Genomic DNA, 18,462 nt, shown 5'->3' with positions numbered 1-18,462 from the left:
TTAGTTTCTTAAGGAACTTCCATACTATTTTCCGTAATGGCTGCACCAATTTACATTCCGACCAACAGTGTACAAGGGTTCCCTTTTCTCTACATCCTCTCTAACATTTGTTATTCGTAGATTTTTTTTTTTTTAGTTTATAATCATTTTATTTCAACTGTTTTTTAAAATCATAAATGAGGTTTTGGAATCCAAAGTCAAAACATTTATTCTTCTTAGCCTCAGAATTTGGCAAGCAATTCCAGACCTTGCTTTCCAAATCCAGTCTTTGCTATTTTTCAGAGTCTGAGCCCTAGTTTTTAAACTACTCCATTCTAAACATACAATTTTGGATAACTATTGTGCACTTGTTAATAAGATTCTTCTGAAAACAGCCCATCAAATATAAAGAATAATGGTTTCTGTCTGAGTATCAGCAGTGAGGGAAGAAAAACTAAACACCTATCAAAAAATCATTTCTTCATTTAAAAAGTAACAGAACCAGTGCTGTTCTCTGCCATGAAAGAGAACATGCAAAATTAAATTACTTTGTAGACTTTGGTAATGTTTTATTACCTACACAGGCCTCAGTCTTACTTAAAGATCATATTTTTACGCAAAGTCACCGTCAGGATTTATTAAGTAAAAATCCTGGGTACTAACATGGTCCTAAATGTGCTATTCCAAAGAGGAACAGGTTACTTTTGAGGAAAAGAGCTGCCTCGGTAATTTCCCTCAAATGCTTATTTAAATAAACACAGTTAATGGAAATTTTTTAAACCAGCTTTGGGTACTATCTAGCCCACTGCCCACCAAACAGAAAAGGAGATCAAAACTTTCTTTCCTTATTCAGGAAAGTTTCACCTTTACTTTTAAGATTACAACCTTTTCACCTTTTATGACTGCCTCATACAATATTTAAATTTTTTTTAATTCTGCATTTCAATGTTGTAAGAGTTCTTTTTCAAGTGATCTTCACAACCCAGAACACAGACAACAGAGCGACATTTTCAAGTCACACTGTTTGACAATAACGAAGAGATGAAAATGGACGGATGTCTGAAAATATGTATTCCCTTTGCTCCAAAGGTGAGCAAACTTTTAACATGTGAACAACACAGAACTTCATTCCTCTGGAGATCCCTCAAACTCAGAATGCTTCCGTTTAATACATCAGTATACTTAAAAATTAAAGTTTGGTCACTTGGAAAGACTGAACAAAAGTTATTCCCCTCCCCGCCCCAAACAACAACAAAACAGCTTTAATCACCCCTTTCTCTCCCCACAAAAAAGGGAAGTAGTTGGGGCTGAAGCGTGTAAATCTGAAATTTCAGCTCCTAAAACATCGCTGCTATTTGCTCAAAGGTGCAAGTCCACATATTTCCTCCTCCAATACTTCCCCCATTTATAAGTTTATTTCCACACACGCATGCACATGCACACACGCACACATACACACTCATACATGTACTCTTACTCTCAAGTAAGACACTTTTTTGTGTGTGTTGATAAATTATGAGGATTATGAACTAGATGTGTACAGGGTTTCATAGGTGTTTTGTAAACATCAGAGTCACTTGAGTCCTTTTCTCCAAAAGCCTGAAATCAAATTACACAACCAGGGATTGCTACTTTCCCTGATGCTGTTCACAGGCTGCATATTGACAAAGGGCAGAGAAAAAGTCCTCATAACTGATGTTCAGGTGGGAAGGCAAAGAGACAATCTCAGTCAACCTGATGTGCCAGGGAAGCACAGCCTAGTGTGCTGTCCACAGGACCAAACTTCAATACTAAATCAGGATCAGGGAAACCATTTGAACTAAGTAAACTGTCTAACATATCTACATCCAAATCTGATGTGCATTTCTTTTGCTGCTGAGCTACTAACTGGCAGAAGTCTTGAGCAGCTCTCACAATATCTACTATTCCATCTTCTGGGGACAGCACCTTCACTGCCGATTGGCAATTTAAAACTTGATCATCTTTGTCATTACTATTTGCAAACTCTGGTGAGTATTTGGAACAATCTAAGCCCAGGAGTTCCTGCTGTTGTTTTAAAATTTCATCCATCAATCTGGAATTATTTCTTTTGAGAATACCTTGGTGGTCGTAGAAGCTAATGTAAGAAACGCCCACGGCCATACACCACACCACGAGGCTTGCGATGTCCGAGAAGCTGGGCTCCTGCTCCTCCTCGGTGATCACCAGGCCCATGTGCACAGGCAGCTTCTCCAGGGAACTGCCGTCAGCGCGCCAGCGTAGCCGCGGGTGGTCGGCGGCTGGGGTCGGCCCCCCGCGTGGATGCCGGTGGTGACGGCGGTTACTACCTTTCCTGCCGACAGCCAGGAGCTTGGGGAGCGTGAAGCCGAGCGGCGCTAGGACAGCGGCGGAGGCGGCCCGACGGCAGCGCCACCAGATCCAGTTCCAGGTGCCGGACCAAACACGGAGCCAGGAGGTGAGCATGCGGTGCAGGCAGAGCAGAGCGTGCAGCACCCGCCACACCAGCTTGTACACCCTCGTCATACTCTCGTGGCGCCCGGGCACCCTCCTCTCTCCTACACCCGCAGCGCGACCGCTTCTCATCCGGCCCTGCAGCCGGCGCGGGCCATCTCTCCGCGTTCCCCCGCCCCCCGCACCCGAACCCCTTTCTACTGCCAACACCTCACCTCGACCCCGCCGCCATCTATTCGTAGATTTTTTGATGATAGCCTTGCTGACAGGTGTGAGGTGATACCTCATTGTCGTTTTGATTTGTGTTTCTCTAATAATTAGCAATGTTGAACATCTCTTCGTGTGCCTGTCTTCTTTGGAAAAATGCCTAGTCAGGTCTTCTGCCCATTTTGATTGGATTATTTGTTTCTGTGATATTGAGTTGTATGAGCTCTTTGTATATTTTGGATATTAACCCTTTGTCAGTCACATTATTTGCAAATATTTTCTCCCATTCCATAGGTTGTCTTTTTGTTTTGTCAAGGTTTCCTTTGCTGTGTAAAAGTTTTTAAGTTTAATAAGGTTCCATTTGTTTATTTTTGCTTTTATTTCTTTTGCCTTAGGAGACTGATCCAAGAATAAAATTGCTCTGATTTATGTCAGAGAGTGTTTCACCTATGTTCTCTTCTAGGAGTTTTATGGTTTCATGCCTTACATTTAGGTCTTTAAATCATTTTGAATTTATTCTTATATATGATGTGAGGGAATGTTCTAACGTCATTGTTTTACATGTGGCTGTCAAGTTTTCTCAGTACCACTTGTTGAAGAGAATGTGTTTTCTCCATTGTATATTCTTGCCTCCTTTGTCATAGATTGACTGTAGGTTTGTGGGTTTCTCTCTGGGCTCTATTTCTGTTCCATTAATCTCTGTGTCCATTTTTGTGCCAATACCATGCTGTTTTGATTACTGTAGCTTTGTAGTATAGTCTGAAGTCTGGGAGAGTTATATCTCCAGTTTTGTTCTTTTTTCTCAGGATTGCTTTGGCAATTTGATATCTTTTGTGGTTCCATATAAGTTTTAGGATTATTTATCCTAGTTCTGTGAAAAATTTCCTGGGTTATTTTTTTGTTTGTTAGTTTGTTTTTTGCGGTATGCAGGCCTCTCACTGTTGTGGCCTCTCCCGTTGTGGAGCACAGGCTCCAGACGCACAGGCCCAGTGTCCATGGCTTACGGGCCTAGCCGCTCCGCGGCATGTGGGGTCTTCCCAGACCGAGGCACAAACCCGTGTCTCCTGCATCGGCAGGTGGACTCTCAACCACTGCACCACCAGAGAAGCCCTCCTGGGTATTTTTATAGGGAGTGCATTAAATCTGTAGATTGCTTTGAATAGTATGGCCATCTTAATAATATTAATTTTGAAATCTAATAACACAGGATATCTTTGCATTTCTTTCAGTCTTCTTCAGTTTCCTTCATTAATGTTTTATAGTTCTTAGTGTATAGGTCTTTCACCTCCTTGGTTAAGATTAACCCTAGTTTTTTTGTTTGTTTGTTTGTTTTTGACACTATTTTAAACAGGATTTTTAAAAACTTTCTCTTTCAGGTATTTCATTATTAGAGTATAAAAATGCAACAAATTTCTGTATATTCAACTTGTATCCTGCAAAGTTACTGAATTCATTTATTAGTTCTAATAGTTTTGGGTGGAAACTTTAGGGTTCTCTATATAGAGTATCATGTCATCTGCAAAGGTGACAGTTTTACCTCTCCCCTTTCAATTTGGATACCTTTTATTTATTTTCCTTGTCTGATTGCTGTGGCTAGGACTCCCAATACTATGTTAAATAGCAGTGACAAGAGTGGGTATCCTTGTCTTGTTTCTGAATTTAGGAGGAAGGCTTTCAGCTTTTCACTGTTGAATATTATGTTGGCCCTGGGTTTGTTATAAATGGACTTTATTATGTTGAGGTATGTTCCCATATGTTGTTGAGATACCCACTTTGATGAGGGTTTTTATCATGATTGGATGTTGAATTTTATCAAAGGCTTTTTCTGTGTCCACTGAGATGATCATGTGGTTTTTGTCTTTCCTTTTGTTAATGTGGTGTATCATATTGATTGATTTGTGTATGTTAAACCATCCATGGGACCCTGGAATAAATCCAAGTTGATCATGGTGTATGATCCTTTTTATGTATTGTTGGATTCAGTTTGCTAATATTTTATTGAGGATGTTTGCATCTATATTCATCAAAGATACTGGCCTGTAATTTTCTTTTTTGGTAGTGTCTTTTTCTGGCTTTGGTATCAGGGTAATGGTGGCCTCATAGAATGAATTTGGGAGTGTCCTCTCCTCTTCAATTTTTTGGAATAGTTTGAGGATAGGTGTAACCTGTTCTTCCTATGCTTGGTAGAATTCCCCAGTGAAGCTGTCCAGACCTGGACTTGTGTTTGCAGGGAGTTTTTTTGTTTGTTTGTTTGTTTATTTGTTTTACAGATTCTATTTCACTTGTAGTGATCAGTCTGTTCAAATTGTCTGTTTCTTCTTGACTCAGTCTTGGCAGGCTATATGTTTCTAGAAATTTGTCCATTTCCTTGGTATTGTCCAATTTGTTAGCATATAACTGTTCATGGTATTCTCTTATGATTTTTTGTATCTCTGTGATATTGGTTGTTATTTCTCCTCTTTCTTTCTTATTTTGTTTATTTGGGTCCTCTTTTCTTCTTCGTGAGCCTGGATAAAGGTTTATCAATTTCATTTATCTTTTCAAAAAACCAGCTCTTGGTTTCATCATTCTTTTATATATATATATCTTTTAACTCTCTATTTTACTTATTTCCTTTCTGGTCTTTATGATTTCCTTCCTTCTGCCGACTTTGGGCTTTCTTTGTTTTTTTTTTTCTCTAATTCTTTTAGGTGGTAGGTTAGGTTGTTTATTTGAGATTTTTCTTTTTTTCTTGAGGAAGGCCTGTATCACTATAAACTTCCCTCTTAGAACTCTTTTGCTACATCCTGAAGATTTTGGAAAGTTGTGTTTTCATTTTCATTTGTCTTGAGGTATTTTCTGATTTCCTCGTTGATTTCATCATTGACCCATTGGTTTTTTAGTAGCATGTTGTTTAGTCTCCACCTGTTTGTTCTTTTCCTATTTTTCTTTCTGTAGTTAATTCCTAGTTTTACATCATTGTGGTCAGAAACATGCTTGATGTAATTTCTATCCTGTTAAATTTGTTGAGGCTAGTTTTGTGACCTAGTGTGTGATCTAACCTGGAGAATATTTCATGCCCACTTGAAAAGAGTGTGTATTCTACTTTTTTTTTTTCTTTTTTGGATGTAGTGTCCTACAGATATCAATTAAGTCCAACTGGTGTTTGGTGTCACTTATGAACTCTGTTGCCTTACTGTTTTTCTTTCTGGATGATCTGTTGCCTTACTGTTTTTCTTTCTGGATGATCTTTCTGGATGATCTGTCCATCATGATCTGGATGATCAGCAGGGTGTTAAAGTCTCCTACTATTATTGTATTATTGTTAATTTCTCCCTTTATGTCTGTTAGTATTTGCTTTATATATTTAGTTGCTCCTGTATTGAGTGTATATATTAACAAGTGTAATATCCTCTTCTTGTATTGATCCCTTTATCATTATATAATATGCTTCTTTGTCTTTCATTATGGTCTTTGTTTTAATGTCTATTTTGTCTAATATGAGTATTGCTACCCCCACCTTCTTGTCATTTACATTTGCATGAGATATCTTTTTCTATCCCCTCACTTTCAGTCTGTGTGTGTCTTTTGCCCTGAAGTGAGTCCCTTGTAGGCAGCATAATGAAGGGTCTTGTTTTGTTTTGTTTGTATTCAATCAGTCACCCTATGTCTTTTGATCAGAGGATTTAGTCCATTGACATTTAAAGTAATTATTGACAGGTATGTACTTATTGCCATTTTATTCCTTGCTTTCCAGTGTTTTTGTAGTTCTTATTTTTTCCTTTCCTCTTTTTTTTTGTTTTTCCCATTGTGGTTTGATTATTTTCTTTCATAGTATTCTTGAGGTCCTTTCTTTTTGGTTTTTGTGTATACAAAACCTACAATAGGTAGGTTTTTGATTTGTGGTTACCATGGGGTTTATATATATTGACCCCTAATTATATCTATTTGCTTTAAACTGAAGTCATTCAAGTTCAAATACATTCTAAAAGATCTACATTTTTTACTCCCCTCCTCCAGATTTTGTGTTTTTGATGTCATGTTTTATATCTTCATGCTTATCCCTTTACTGTTTATTGTAGTTATAGTTGCTTTTACAATATTTTTTGTTTTTTTATTCTATGTACTGGCTTACGTAAGTTATCTTCAATCCTTACTATATATTTGTTTTTCCTATTGGGATTTTCCCTTTCGGACAGATTCTTTCTTCTTTTCCATTTAGAGAATATCCTTCAACATTTCTTTTAGGGTAGGTTTGGTATTGCAGAATTCTTTTAGTTTTGCTTGTCTGAGAAATTATTTCTCTCTCTTTCTGTTCTAAATTATAATTTTGTTGGGTAGACTATCCTAGGTTTCAGGTTTTTCCTTTTCATGAGTTTGAGTATATCATGTCACTCCCTTCTGGTCTGCAAAGTTTTTGCGGAGAAATCAGTTGATAGCTTTATGGGGGTTCCCTTGTACATGACTCTGTTTTTCTCTTGCTGCTTTTAGGAGTCTATCTTTAACTTTTGACATTTTAACTTATGATATGTCTTGGTGTGGGCCTGTTTGGATTCATCTTGTTTGGGATCCTCTGTTCTTTCTGTACCTTGATATCTGTTTCCTCCTTTAGGCTTAGGAAGTTTTCAGTCATAATTTCTTCAAATACATTTTCAATCCCCTTCTCTCTCCCTTCTCCTTCCAGAACCCTTACTATGCATATGTTGGCATATGGCATTTTTTTTTTTTTCCATTTGTCTGTCTGTCTGCTGTTCTGATTGGGTTATTTCCATCATTCTATCTTCCAGGTCTCTTATGTGTTCTTCTTTGTTATTTAGTTGGCTATTCATTGCTTCTAGAGTGCTTTTTATCTCAGAAATTGAATTATCTACTTTTGATTAGGTCTTTTATAGTTTCTAGTTCCTTGTTAAAAAGCATCTGTGTTTATATTGATACTCTTTCTTAATTCACTTAGCCCTTTTTTTTTTTTTTTGCGGTACGTGGGCCTCTCACTGTTGTAGCCTCTCCCATTGCGGAACACAGGCTCCAGACACGCAGGCTCAGAAGCCATGGCTTATGGGCCTAGCCACTCTGTGGCATGTGGGATCTTCCCAGACCAGGGCATGAACCCATGTCCCCTGTATTGGCAGGCAGACTCTCAACCACTGCGCCACCAGGGAAGCCCCACTTAGCATTTTTATTAGCAACTTTTTTTTGGAAATTTCCCCCTTTTCTTTTTTTTAAATTTTTAAATTTATTTTTTATTTATTATTATTTGCAGTACGTGGGCCTCTCACTGTTGTGGCCTCTCCCGTTGTGGAGCACAGGCTCTGGATGCACAGGCTCAGCGGCCATGGCTCACGGGCCCAGCCACTCCATGGCATGTGGGATCTTCCCGGACCGGGGCACGAACCCACGTCCCCTGCATCGGCAGGCGGACTCTCAACCACTGCACTACCAGGGAAGCCCCTCTTTTTTTAAAAAATAAATTTATTTGTTTTATTTATTTATTTTTGGCTGCATTGGGTATTCGTTGCTGCACGTGGGCTTTCTCTAGTTGTGGTGAGCAGGGGCTACTCTCGGTTGCCGTGCACAGGATTCTTATTGCAGTGGCTTCTTTTGTTGCTGAGCACAGGCTCTAGGCGTGTGGGCTTCGGTAGTTATGGCACATGGATATTAGCAACTTTTTGAAGTCAGCGTCTGGTAGACTGATTATCTGTTTCATTATTTGGTTTTTCAAGGGTTTTCTTTTGCTCTTTCAGCTGGGAGTAGTTCCTCTTTCTTTTCATTTTACTTAACTTTCTGTGTTTCTGTGAATTTAGGTGAAACAGTTATCTATTGTGGTCTTGAAGTGGTGTTTTTACGTGGGAGTGTCCCTACATAGACTGTGTGTGCCCAGTGTCTTTGGTGTGAGGGCCGGATTTGATGCAGATGCCAGCCACGTCTTTCCTCATGGTGCGCTGGCCACTATCACTTTGATAGAGGGTGTGGCTGGTGATGGAGGAGCTAGAGCCTGAACAGGGTGTGCGGTGGGACTTCCTCTCTGCTCCCTGGCTGTGGCTGTCCTGTCAGGGGTGGAGTCTGCTCCCACATTGCTAGAGCAGAAACTCTGAGGTCGGGCTTGAGCCAGCTCTGTTCCCTTTAAGTGTGTGTTTTTCCTTCTTGCTGCACTGGGGCTTTTGCCCCAAAGGAGGGGAGTGATGAAGTAAATGGGGCTGAATTGGAAGATGGTTGATTTATAATGTTGTGTTGGTTTCAGGTGTACAGCAAAGTGAATCAGTTATCTATATCTATATAGATATAGATAGATATATCTATCTATATAGATATAGATATAGATACAGATATATCTGTATCTATATCTCCACTCTTTTTTAGATTCTTTTCCCATATAGGCCATTACAGAATATTGAGTAGAGTTCCCTGTGCTATACAGTAGGTCCTAATTAGTTATCTATTGAGAAGTTTGACTTTAAATCAAGTCTAGCTTTGTGACTATTGCGTGACTATGGATATTCTGATTCCTGGACTGAGATGTTTATGTGACAGCGTAATCATACTGATTATGATTACATTAATCACAGTGAGCAAAACGTTCTGACTCTGCCCAGTTTTTACCCAGGATCAGGGAAAGAACTCACCCCTTAAATACATTTTAAAGGGACAAAGGGGATTCCAATGAAGATGCCTTTTGTGTTCAATGTACCATTTACACTTTTCCCTGTCCTTTGCCCATGTTTTTCTGTTAAACTACTTTTCTTTTTATTGATTTGTAAAAACTGTAGATATTATATGCTGTGGTAATTGGTAAAGGAACATCATGTCTTTTTCAACTTAATTTTAAGTGGTTCATAAGTATAGGTGTATACATACACACATACTTATGGAGAGAGAGAGAAGATAAAACAAATATGGTTAAACATTAAATTAGTGAGTCTGGGTAAAAATATTATGCTTGTATATTTTCTGTAAGTCTTAAATTATTTCAAAATAAAAAGTTAAAAAAAAAACTTTAGGAACCGGAAGTTTTAACCCTTTGTGAAATGCTTTACAATATTTTACGCTACTTATCCATGATTTACCTTTTTTTGGTGTGGATTTCTTCCCATAGAGTTAATTATTAAAATTTTCATATGTTCATATTTATTGTTATTTCCCTTAATGATTGTAGTTTTTGTGCTGTGCTTAGAAATATCTTCCCTAAGATTATAAAATTCTTTACTCATACATGTTCTTAATTTTTTCTTTAAATATTTTAATTTTGATTCATCTAGAAGGGTGAGAGAGGAAACCAGTTTTATTTTTCTCCAAATGTAGCCAGTTATGTCAATAATTTTTATTGAATACTTTTTTTCGGCAGTGAATTAGAAATGCCCTCTTTATTATATCATACATTCCCATCTTATTTTTGTGTATTTCTGCCCTTTGCAGTCTCATTCGTTTGCCACCACTCTTTTTAAATTATTGTAGCTTTATAATTCCTTTTTGTATGTGGTAAGGCAAGTCCTCCTTCATTCTTCTTCTTTTTTTTTTTTTTAACATCTTTATTGGGGTATAATTGCTTTACAATTGTGTGTTAGTTTCTGCTTTATAACAAAGTGAATCAGTTATACATACACATATGTTCCCATATCCATTATTCTTCTTTTAAAGAATTTACCTTGCTCTTCTCCCATGTTCATTCTAATTGAACAATCTTTGTCTCGAGGTATTTTCTGATTTTTTCTTTGATTTCATTGTTGACCCATTGGTGTTTTTTTTTTTATTATTAATTAATTTATTTTTTACTGCATTGGATCTTTGTTGCCGTGCGTGGACTTTCTCTAGCTGTGGCAAGCGGGGGCTACTCGTCATTGCAGTGCGTGGGGTTCTCATTGCAGTGGCTTCTCTTGTTGCAGAGCACGGGCTCTAGGTATGCGGGCTTCAGTAGTTGTGGTGCATGGGCTGTTGCTCCGCAGCATGTGGGATCTTCCCCAGCCAGGGCTGGAACCCGTGTCCCCTACGTTGGCAGGCAGATTCTTAACCACTCTGCCACCAGGAAAGCCCGACCCATTGGTTTTTTAGTAGCGTGTTGTTTAGTCTCCAAGTGTTTGGGTTTTTTTCCCATTTTCTTTTGAACAATCTCAGTATAATACTAAAAGGAAAATCATGTGGTGATTTTGGGAAAATAGACTCTATTTTGCTCTATTTTATTTGTGTCCCTAGAGCTGGAGTTTATATAGCTTTCTCCATATAATTACTGCATGCTGCTTCTTAACTTTATTCCTAGATATTTTATATTACATCTCTATTGTAATATAAAATGTTTTTTTCAGTGTATTTTCCGTTTGTATTATATATTGATTTTTTGTGTATTTACTTTGTAATAAGCAAAATTCCTAGATATAGTGGATATAATGGATTCTCTTTAATTTTGAGACATACCATCTACAAACAATGGTAAATTTGTCTCTTACTTTTCAATATGTATGCCTCTTACTTCTTTCTCTTGTTTATTGCAATGTCAAGAATCATATTCCAGAACAATTGCTCTGTCTTCCAGGAGACACTGTGTTATCTTGTTTTAGGTATGTCTTTTAATAAACAGTGTAATGCTCAGTGCTATATTTTTCAACACATTTGGGAGGCTTTCCTTTAATTCATTTACCAAGAAGAATGTTTCTTTTTATCCCCCTACTTTATGTATTGGTTTGATTTTTTTTTCCACTCCACTTTTCCCCTGTAGTGGTTTAAAAGTTGTCATATCTCAACGTCATTCTACTACAGATATTTTCCACACATGTATTTAAACTTGACTTAACACCTAGAGTTAATCAATGTCTACTGCTTCCTCCTTAGCAGGACAAGAGCCTTCCTTTTCACTTGCCTCATTTCCATCCCCCAGACTCATCTTGTTGAAAACATCTGGGAGTTCAGCTCACTGAACCCTTCTATTATATCCAAGAGTTTTTAATTCACTCTCTTGGGCTTTCCAGGTTTATGCCCATATGAGCTACAATTAGTGATGATTTTGCCTCTTTCGTTTTCATGATTTTTACTTTTTTCATTATTTTGGGTACTGCTCCCCAAAAGCAACCTGGAATTGTAGCTCTACTTTTTCTTGTTGCTTACCTTCCTGGAAGTTCTTCCCACACTTCATCATGAAGCATGTTGCTAACATGGCATATCATCTGTCGAGGAGAGAGCCATTCCTTTGTTTCACTGTGGCATTTTATTTCAGGAATGAATGCTATGCTTCGTAAAATGTGGTTTCTGCAGCTATCACGATGACTCTACACTCTAACTCAGCTAGAGTGAGTTAGAGATATGGTTGACTGGACTCCATATCTAGAGTGCTGAGTCAGTTCCATGAACAGATTCTTCATGTCCATTTACCCTGCCTGCCAGGATTAGCCCTCCCTGGTCATGGTGTGCTTTGGTTTCATTCATCTGTTGGATTCAGATTTATAATACCGTTTTTTAGAATACATTTAATTTATTTGTTCATCCAACAAGACACCCCGTGCTGGGCTCTGGGCCAGGCACAGGATAGTGTTGGTGCATGGCCCAGGAAAGGTACTGGCCCTGGAACAGCAGTCCTATGAGACACCCTCCACGCAGCCTTTGCGTTTTGTTTTGTCTTCCTCCAGTGAGGCTGGGCTCCACCGAAGGTGTGTTGAGGAAGGCACCCACTTTGTCAAGTTATAGAATCACAAATATACTTCACTTGAAAGCACAGTCTATGTTCTGGAACATTTGAAATAACATAAATTATCTGCTCCTTGAATGCTGGATAGAAGTTGCTTGCGAAACCACATAGGCCTGTTTTCCTTTGAAGGGGTAGTTCTTGAGCAATACTTTAAGTTGTTTTGTCCATGATTATTGGATTTTCTTAGAAATTATTCATTTCATCCAGATTTTAGATCCATAAAGAGAAAGTTATAAATAGTCTTCAGATACTAGAAAGTGTACTTTCCCTGGGTCTGATTCTAGTCTCTTTTCTACTTATACCACAAAGTATTTGAATTTTCCTTCTCTTTGAGTTTTTCTTGGTAGGACTTACAAGATATTTATTTTGTTGTTGTTTTTTAAGTACAATTTATTGATTTTATTCCTCAAGTCTATGATTTTTTTGCTTTCTAATGCATGACACCTGCTTTTTGTCTTTATTAATTCCTTTTCAAGTGTCTTCAGCTGAATGTGCAGTGATAAATAATTGATGATGACAATAAATAATTTATTTTCATTCTCTCTTGTTTGGTATTAAAGTATTTAGACTAAGACTCTTCCGTGTGAAATTCAGGCCCGCATCCCATGGGCTTTGCAATGTATGGCCTTCTTATCTTTCTACACTCTAACTGTAGATTTTAATTCTGTTTTTACTTTAACATTTTTGAAAGTTAATTTTTTTTTCTTTGATGGGGGTGGTTCACATTTTGTTACTGGATTCTGGCTTAATTTCATTGTGGTAAGAGAATGTCCACTTACAAGATCTTTCTCTCTCTCTTCTATTTTCTCTCTCTCTCCCTCTGAGTTCTCTTTTTCTCTGGATTGCCAGAGTCCAGTCAACCATATCTCTATCACTAGCTTGATTATCACTGGCTTGATTTTCCCCTTCATCTTCCATTTTCTCTCTCCACAAAAGGCCCCTACTGAAATCTGTTTAATACATGTCTTTAAAGAAGTCTGTATCTTTGAAAAATGCGTAGTGTTGCTATGTGTATATTTTACTTTGCATAAATGATGTTGTGCTGCAGTCCTCTCCTGTATTTGTTTGTTGAGGAATCTCAATTTGTTCGAGAATCCACATTAAATAGTTTTATTCTTTCCAGTCATTGCCCCCATATGCCCTGTGTCAAATCTTCTTCCCTTCTCCAAACATCATTTTGGGCAGAGCTCATAATTTTCAGTTACTTTCAGTTATTAAATACCTTGTCATATTATAAGTCTCAATTTAAAAATCAATTTGATTGGAACTTCCCTGGTGGCACAGTGGTTAAGAATCCGCCTGCCAATGCAGGGGACACGGGTTCGAGCCCTGCTCCAGGAAGATCCCACATGCCGTGGAGCAACTAAATCTGTGTGCCACAACTACTGAGCCTGCACTCTAGAGCATGCGAGCCAAAACTACTGAGCCCGCGTGCCACAACTACTGAAGCCCACGCGCCTAGAGCCGGTGCTCTGCAACAAGAGAAGCCACCTCAATAAGAAGCCCAGGCACCACAACGAAGCGTGGCCCCTGCTCACGGCAACTAAAGAAAGCCTACGTGCAGCAATGAAGACCCAATGCAACCAAAAAATAAGTGAATACATAAAAGTCAATTTGATTTAAACTTTGCCAAGCCCTACTCCATCTCCCTCCTCTGGAGCATGGGGGTCTGGACACTGGGAGCTGACAACTGGGTCAGCCTAGACATGGAAACCTTCAAGTCTCCCTCAACTCACTTTCTCTGCTTGTTAATTTTCAGGGTTTCCTTAGATAGGCTAAAATTGACCTCTAGTTGGTTTTAGACAGAGAAAATGCCCTATCTTAATTCATCATCTATCTTCAATGAGATTTGGTGTCTTTCATTGAACAGATGGTCTTAACTTTGATGTAATTAAGCCTAACACATTTGCCCTCTTCAGGTTTGTGGGGTTTTATCTTATTTTAAAACATGTGCTTCATCCCAAGTCATAAAGTCATGGCCTTACATTTTTAATTAGCTTTATCTTTCTCACTTTTCACATTTAGAGTTTTATTTCCTCTGGAGTTTTGTTATGGCAGGGTCCAACTTCATTTTTCTCCATCAGTTTCTCCACCATCTACAGCAGAGACCTCCTTTCTCAGTCATGACACTTTCTGGAGCATGTGCCAAGTTTCCTCCACCTGCAGGCATCTGGCTGGCTCTCCATTGCCCCATTGGTCTATTTTTCAGTTTCTATGCTAGTACCGTGGTTTCTATAATTATAGCTCTGAAATAGATCTAACTCTGTTTAGATGTTTCTCCAGTCCCCAGCCTCTCCAATTTGCTCTTTTTTTCTCAAACCTGTCATAGAATTCATGGACTATTATCCTTCAATATCAATTCTAGAATCAGATTGTCAAGGTCCTGAAAAAATCCCGCTGACATTTTATTTGGAATCGCTTGAACTTTAGAGGTCAACATAAGGGGAACTGACATTGTTATAATTTTTGACTCTTTCACTCTCTGTTGAATACAGATAAAAGAATATTTATAAAATGTGTATGGAGAATAAAGAATAACACAACCAACACCAATACCCTCAGCACCAAGCCTATAAAATAGTGCATTACCAGAAACTTGGAGGCTTCCACGTGATGATTACTGAATCTCAAACCAGGAAGGCTCTGATGCTGCTTTGGTTTTTCTCTGCTGGCTGGCATTTGCTCTTGGTGCCTCAGCTTCCCTGTGTGCAGGGTGATGTTCTAAGAGGACATGTTCTTTAGAGTGTTTTTTTTTGTGGGAGTTCGCTGAAGCATGGCTTGAAAGTGGTTTCCTTCAGTCAGAATCTATATTTGCTTCTGCCAGATACCTGGACATAAAACCAACCCAGGACCTCTTTAAATGACATTCTTGGCTCAAGTTTTTTTAACCACCCAGACAGTGTGAATTCAAGTTGCAAGTTCACATGAGGGCAGGTGTTCCTAGTTTATCGTCACTCGGAAGGTGTGGTCCTTTCTGGGAGGTATAGTTTTTTGCAGGAGGTTTCCTCTTGGGCTCTCCTCCTTGGGCAGGCCCTGGGTTTTGCCTTTCGTCTTCTGCACCCATGAATGAGGCTGTGAAAACCAAAGCTCAGTTTCACTGGGTTTGGCCTATGGCTTTGGGGCAAAAGTCATCTTCTGGGCTTTGCTGATGGCTCTGTGTTTTAGCCCTCCCTTGGGTTTTGCACTCTGAGGAGTCTATTTTCTTGCTAGCTCACCCATGCATTTAAAATCTCACAGGTTTAGTTATCTTCAGCAAGGTGGGAAAGGGGATCTAGTCTTCCATACTGTAGGAAGCCAAATGTTGAGAACTGACTTTTTTACATTGTTTTAAGTTGCCTCATCTAAGAACAACGGTATATCTGTACATTAATGTGGGTCTTCTTTTGTGTTCTTAAGTATAGTTTTATTATTTTTTCCTTACATGTTTTATGCACTCTTCATTAGATTATGTCTTATAAATCTTGGTTTACACTACAAGAAAAAATATACATATATGTGGGGGAGGGAGGGAGGGAGGGAGGGAGAGCATGAGCTGTTTTTCAGATTTATAAAACTTTTCAACAATACAGAAGAATGTAAGAAAGTTTTAAGAAAATCATAAACCCACCATCAGCAGAAATAACAGCTACTACTTTTTGATGTATGCTGTTGTAAACATTATTCTTATACATGCACCTGCTTTGCACAAAGAGAGAGGGGGCAGGTTTGCATTTCAAATGGCTCATTCTGTAAGCAGGATTGTAGGAAAGAAGAAAGTCAAGGGCAACACCTTGGAGGCCCACCACGATTTAAAGAGAAGGCAGAGGAGGGGACCGGCAGTTATGGTCAGAGAGTTAGCAGGAGAATGCAGAGAGAGCCCATTGTGATCCTGAACTTGGGCCCCAGTGCAGTGCTTCCATGTCACAGAGCAAGTTCATAGCCATGCGTTGATATCAGGGACAGCACGGGCCTAACACAGCTCGTGCTAAGGATATGGCCCCGGAAGGTGCAAGTTATTTGTCCAGGACTTGCAGGGAGGCCTTCCTGCTGCCTCCTTTATGCCTCTCTTCCTCCCCTCCACAGGGTAATTCTGGCAGTTCCCTTGTCTGCCAAGTGAACCACACCTGGATTCAGGTGGGGGTGCTGAACTGGAGCTTTAGCTGCAGCCGGCACCGCTTCCCGGGCATCTACACCAGCACCTCCCACTTCACCGACTGGATCAAGAAACAGATCAGTGATGTGAGGTTCGTCAGTAGGGCCGGGCCAGGCTTCCTGAACCTGGTCTTCCTCACTGGCTACATTCTGCTGGTTTCCTTGGGCTCCCCGTGGCTCCTGTGAGTGATGTTTCCAGGGCAGTCCCTCCCGGAGGCCACTTCTTCCTCCCCTCTGTCTGTCCTCAGGAGAAGTGGAGGCTGGAGGAGCACAGGACATCAGGGCAGAGTACTCTGGGGGAGGGTCCCAGAGCCACTGTTTTTTTTCAGTTGTTCAGTGAAGATGCTCTTGAACTTTGTGTCACTGAAGTCATCATCTTTCTTCTTGATTATGGCCAGACCCTTCAAAGCCTCCCCTCCCCCAAGAGGCCTGGCTGTCCTCTCAGGGGAGCCTCCCTGATAGTCCTCCTTGTACTTGTGCTCATCATGTTCCCCTCTCTGGGCTACAGTTTCCTCTTCTGCCAAATATGGAGCTGGACTTTGTGATCTCACTCCCTGCTTAGTCATCCCAGCACTCCAGCAATTCCCAAGTCCCCATGACTCTCTCCTGGGTCTCTGACCCAACAGTTTTCCCTCAGGCCTTACTGTGAGGGTTGGCCTCTTCCCAAGAAACTCACAATGACCAGACCTGCACTTGTGGACCTGGTTCCAGAACATGTGGGTCTCTCCCAAGCCCTCATATCACCCTAGGAGTCTACAGAAACTGACTGGTTCCTCCTCTCTCCCTGGCAGGGATGGGTGATGATGGGGGGCAGGGAGGGGGGCAAGGCAGAGTGCCTGCTTAGGTGATTGTGTGAGGTGACGGCACCCTGAGCTCCTGAGCTGCCTTAGTCACCTCCATCATACTCTGAAGAGGAAGGACAGGCACAAGCTAGCCAGACTGAGAGGGCAGAGCTCTGCCACCCTTGTGGAAGGTAGCATGGGCACCCCCTCAGACCTGGTAGGCCTCAGGTTCACAGTGGCCAGCTACCCTTGCCCTTGGGGTCCAGAGTGTAGTAGGTGTGGTTTGCAGGAGATTGGAGTCCTGAATGGCCAGCCCCATCGTCTCTCCCAAGACAGCAGGACCTGGCAAATGTTAGACTGTCCTGGCTTGATTTAACTTTCACCTTACCTTTCATTAGGCTAGAATTTTCCAACAGCTTTGAACCAAAGCTTCTCATAGGATTTCCCCAGACTATTTTTTAATTGTATTATCCATCTGTGTCACTGAGCCATCAAAATGCTCCCCAAATTCCAACATACCAAGTGGCCTTCTGCTCCAGAAGGGCCCAAGGGTTACTATCCCTCTTTCTCTGTTTATGGAAACCTCACCTGTGTCATCTTTCTAAGCAGATGGATCTGTAAGGGAAGGGCATTTGCTGAATGGCGACAGTGCTTAAAATTATGCACTCTTGAAAAATTATTATTGAAAACATTTTAATCTGCTTAATTTCAGTGCCCTGGGGCAAGGCCCCACCGTAATTACCAGGCTGGAGGGCAGGTGGGATGGCTTGGAAATCCCGGATGCCAGCCCCAGGGGTTGGGCCTTCATCTCACCGGGTAGGGATGGAAGTGGGCTGCCGGAGGAGGAGGTGCAAGAACCGGCCGAGGTGAGGTTAAGGGACTCCAGGAAACTGCTGGGCCAGGCCGACTGGGAGACACGGGGTCCCAGGAGGGCAGAGGCGTGGCCAGAAGCCAGGCAGTCCTGAGCACCAGCAAGCCAGACAGAGGGCGGCTGGGACACCAGGAGCACCATCGCGGGGGGGCCACTGGGGGGCGCCGCGCGGACGGGGTCGGGAGCACCCGCGCCCACCACACCAAAGAAGCTGCCGCTGGCTGCCAATGGGGGGCGCCGTCGTGGGGCCAGCCCCGGGAGCGGCATCGCAAGAGGAGCGCCGAGGCTTATTCGCTGCTTCTCGGGGATGGAGCTCTGGTGTGGGGCGCTGGCCGGCTGGCGCAGTCCCCCGCAGCCCCCGAACGTCCGCCCTTGCCCACGCCGGGCTCCCGCTG

The 18,462-nt window shown here is 40.9% G+C and overlaps 1 pseudogene; it reads right to left on the bottom strand.

The window, feature by feature from the left end:
- Positions 1-1,132: 1,132 nt before the first annotated feature.
- LOC113615053 (dehydrodolichyl diphosphate synthase complex subunit NUS1 pseudogene) lies at positions 1,133-2,502 on the bottom strand (annotated as a pseudogene).
- Between the last annotated feature and the right edge of the window lie 15,960 nt (positions 2,503-18,462).

Source organism: Aethalodelphis obliquidens, unplaced genomic scaffold (genome assembly GCF_003676395.1).
Source record: "Aethalodelphis obliquidens isolate GAN/ISIS:26980383/991018 unplaced genomic scaffold, ASM367639v1 scaffold111, whole genome shotgun sequence".
Classification (NCBI taxonomy): domain Eukaryota; kingdom Metazoa; phylum Chordata; class Mammalia; order Artiodactyla; family Delphinidae; genus Aethalodelphis; species Aethalodelphis obliquidens.
The sequence above is the reverse complement of the archived record's forward strand: the minus strand, read 5'-3'. Positions and strand labels throughout refer to the sequence as shown.